The sequence below is a fragment of the Sinocyclocheilus rhinocerous genome, unplaced genomic scaffold, assembly GCF_001515625.1.
Source record: "Sinocyclocheilus rhinocerous isolate Xijiao unplaced genomic scaffold, SAMN03320098_v1.1 scaffold749, whole genome shotgun sequence".
In the NCBI taxonomy this organism is placed as follows: domain Eukaryota; kingdom Metazoa; phylum Chordata; class Actinopteri; order Cypriniformes; family Cyprinidae; genus Sinocyclocheilus; species Sinocyclocheilus rhinocerous.
Genome location: NW_015653466.1, coordinates 674,294 through 678,710, shown reverse-complemented (window position 1 = coordinate 678,710; position 4,417 = coordinate 674,294). Strand labels below are relative to the sequence as shown.

Here is a 4,417-nt window from a genome sequence, read left to right as displayed (position 1 = left end):
GTTTGATTGATTGGTTGGAGCTAAACTTTGCAGGAAAGTGGAGCTCGAGGGCCAGATTTGAGAACCCGTGTTACAAGATTTGTACAATATTCAGTATTTCTAATATTTCTAAGTAAGGTCCAGAAATGAAAAAATGTAGACCCGAAACTAGTAATCCTGAAGACCTTGATTAGTTTGTTCAGGTGTGTTTGATTGGTTGGAGCTAAACTTTGCAGGAAAGTGGAGCTCGAGGGCCAGATTTGAGAACCCGTGTTACAAGATTTGTACAATATTCAGTATTTCTAATATTTCTAAGTAAGGTCCAGAAATGAAAAAATGTATCATGACCCGAAACACTACATATGACAATGAATTGGCTGTAATAGAGAATTCTGGCCATTATTCATTGTAAACCACAGTGTACGAAAGAGTGTTTTGGTAATGTTAACGAATGAAAACAATGTTTCATAATAATAAGTGCAAGAATCCATTGTAATGTCTGGGTTTTATTGCTGGATTCTACATATAAACATCTGTTACAGTAACCACACTGCCAAAGATCATTTCTGATAAACTTATGTTAGACATGTAACAGCTGAAATTTCAGTCTGGACAATGACACAATGACACAGAAAGACCTAATCCATGTACTCTGAGTCCTTTCCAGGCTTTGGTCCTCCTTTATGCAGTTCTGGATTGGGAAGGGCAGTCTAGAAATAATTACCATCTTGTTTCAGACTACTTTTCTCTTTATGTGACAGCTGTGCTCTGGTGGAAGACCAAAAACAAGAAAGCAAACAACCAAAGTCCCTGTTAAACAGCTAGACTAGATTCCAATTCTGAATTATCAGCTAAAATCCAGCTGAAAAGGTTTAGAAAATTCAAGTACATACAGTTCTAGTATTCGTGTAACAGTTTCAGGGGAAGAAAAATATTTTCTGGAGTGTTTTACAAACGTGCTTCTGGAGTTTTCTGGGCATCTAAGAGTGGTGTAGACAGTTGGGTTTCTAGTCACACACCCAGGAAAGAGACAGCGGTGTCTCTTTCCTCCACTAATTCAGCTGCTGTTGCATCCATCTTTGCCTTTGAGAAGTCATTGATGGCCAGGCCGTCAACAATCTTCCAGGTCTTATCCTGAAGAAAAAGAGAAATATCTTGCAGTGGTGGCTAAAATCCTCCTTACTCTAGTTGAGCTTGATAAATAGATGTAAAAATGAATTTAATCTCAGTATTCTGAGTGTAAGGAACAGATATCAGGCATAGATTTGGGGAATGTTTCATGGCAAACCTTGATTGAAACAGGGAATGAGTAAATAAGGTCCTCAGGAACTCCATAAGGGTTTCCAGTGGAATAGACACCCATAGATGAACTCACCCTATAAAACAAACACATAAGCAGTTCAGAACAAATGAGCAGTTCCTCATAAATCTGTACAGCATCAGTCCAAATAAAGTTGTTGCCTTGTGTGCAATATCGCAACATTCATTAGACACCGTATTATGCAATCATCATATTGCACATAAAATTACTTGCAGATGAGTAAATACTTAACGGGCAACTCCCATGGTGTTTATGTGGGGATGAAAAAAAGAAAAGAAAACTAATGAACAAATTATGTTATTACACAGTCGTTCATTTCTATTTCATATTGCTTGGGTTTTCAATATGAAAATTTTATATGAAAATATGGTTTCCATAGAGTCCCATCACGCTTCTTCAGGACATTTTAATCAGTGAACTGTTTTACCAGTTTAGGGCTTCTTTTTTTCAATGTGTCTTTCGTGTTTATTATTTGACTTCAAGCCTCCGTTCGTCAAAATTGGCTGGAATGCACACAATTTTAGAGTAGTAATCTGATAAGGGATTCCTCCAACTTGATGCAATAAAATATCTACAGACGTACTTCTCAACCCCTCTGAGGGGCCTCAGCAAATAAATGGCTCAGTTAATAAAAGACTTAAATATTAAATTAATGACTTTAAAATTAATACATTATTGTTGATAAATTCTAAATATTAACTCTAAATTATAATGCTAAAAAAAGCACAAAATTAAGATATAAACCTAAATCATAATTTCCCCCATCAATAACTATTGATTTTACTGAAGAACCACTGATCTACCGAGAAAACAATGGATATTTTAACTAATACAGAGATGCAATATTGGTCTCAGAACAGTCTAAAACCAATGTCTTTGTGAATTGTGAAGAACCCCTAAAAAGTTGACCTCAGTAGTGCCTGTCCAGATGTCTCTCATGTGGTCACAGATGGCCTTGGCAGCTGACATGGCACTGGAGAGCTTCCTGGCTTTACTGACTGCAGCACCACGCTGCTGCACTGTCTGAGAAACAGAGAGGAAGAGTGGAATAACCACAGAAAAATTATGTTCATATCACTCCAATCAGTAGTCATATGCAAAGTATATTAAGAATGTTGCTACAGCAGACCTATCTGTCTTAATAATTAATGTCATACACATGAATGCTGCTAAACAATGTTTTTGCTTTTGCAGTAGTGTGGCATAGTAAATAGGCCAACAGTGACCTCTACAGGAAGACGAAGCCACAGCAGACAGCACTTACAGAAATGAATTCTCCCTTCAGCCAGGCATCTCCTTCACTGCATCAAAGGCAGTCGTCCTTCCCCTGCACATTCACCTTGCAGTGGTGGATGTCAGGGTACTGTGTAGATGAATGATTTCCCCAGATGATCATATTCTTCACACTGTTTGCTGAAATGCCACAACGCATTGCCACCTAGAGGACACATTGTGTGTTACAAGTTAGTGTAAAATTTGGCCATACATTGAACTATTTCACCTCTTTGTACAGTATTGTGCTTCTTTATGGTGGGCCATCCAGCAATGGGGTGTTTTACCTGAGAGCAAGCCCTATTGTGATCCAGACGCGTCAGACAGGAGAAATTCTCTTTGGGGATGGATGGGGCAGATTTGGCAGCAATCAGACAGTTAGTGTTGGCTGGGTTACCAACAACTAGGACCTACAAATTAAAACGTATTGCCTTTAAAACATTAAAAACATATTTGCTTCACTTCAATATATTTGCTCTTAATTCGGTCAAGGTCATTGGCCTGTTATTCACCTTGACTGTTTTCTTTGCATACTTGTCAAGCGCCTCCCCCTGGGACTTAAAGATGGCTACGTTAGCCTTCAGTAGGTCCTTTCTCTCCATGCCCTCTCTCCTTGGCATGGAGCCCACCAGGATGGCAGCATCCAAATCCTTGAATGCAACGTCCACTTTATCGGTGGGGATGACCTCTGCAACAAAAGGCAAAAAAAAAGGTTTAAAAGTGGCATTAAAACTGATGGAGGGCAAACAACAACAGCGATATCAGGGAGTCACAAGACAACACACCGAGAAGTGTTTTTAGAAGAAACTCAGAAATAAAGAACCTGGGTAATAAGAAAGAATGGTTGAATGGTTTTAATATATTAATTAATTCAATACATTGTATTGTGAAACCATCATAGTACTGCCTAATTAAAAAAAAAGTATTTTAATATATCAGCTATTGTAATAGTATGTTAATCCTACACAAACCTTTCATTAAATGTGAATTTGTGAAATAATAATAATAATAACAATAATAATAATGATGTATTGTTTAAATTAAGTATTTATATATCAGGTAGGCAGTATTTGTTGAACTGCCATGTATTTATTAGATATAAAATTACAATTTGCATTTTTTTAAATAAAAAAAAATGTAGGAAAGGTGATTGTCATGAATTTAACGTCATAATGCATATATATATATATATATATATACTGCGGCTCCGGTCACCAGGACTCTAATAGACTCAGCCTATAGCAAAACAAGAGAGATAGAATTAAAAACAATAGATGTATGTAAGTAAGATGAAAATGATTTTACAACATCCACTCAGGACAGACACATTCAGGAGGCTCACCACGTTAGAACATATAAATAATCCTGGCAAACTCTGCCAGACCTCAGTGCTGTGTGGGGTATTTTTAAACCAGGAGACATTTATACTTTTCTTCAATGAACTCACTTTCACCACTTGACACTTCTGCAGAAAGTTTCGTTTGTTGCAAATGCTTTATAGTCAGAATAATCTAATCCATTACTTTTACACAGAATAGAGGATCAATACACCTCAAAATGCCCTTAACAGTTTGATATAAGGAATATCACATGCAAGCATAAATATTTGACTGTTATATTCCAACAAGTGTTTTAATCATCACTATGGGAGTCTTGGTTTCCGATCAGCACATACATGTAACCGGTAACTGCAAAAGTTTAAGTTCTGCTGTAATTCTTAAAGTCAAATTAAACTTCGACATTGATTTTCAAAGCCTTGGGTCACTTCGGAATTACATGGTTATATATTGACAGTAAAACTTACAATTTCATATAACTGTACATGTCATGCAATTTTTTCTTACC

General features: G+C 36.8%; 1 pseudogene; it reads right to left on the bottom strand.

The window, feature by feature from the left end:
- Positions 1 to 542: 542 nt before the first annotated feature.
- LOC107715930 (malate dehydrogenase, cytoplasmic-like) lies at positions 543 to 3,318 on the bottom strand (annotated as a pseudogene).
- Between the last annotated feature and the right edge of the window lie 1,099 nt (positions 3,319 to 4,417).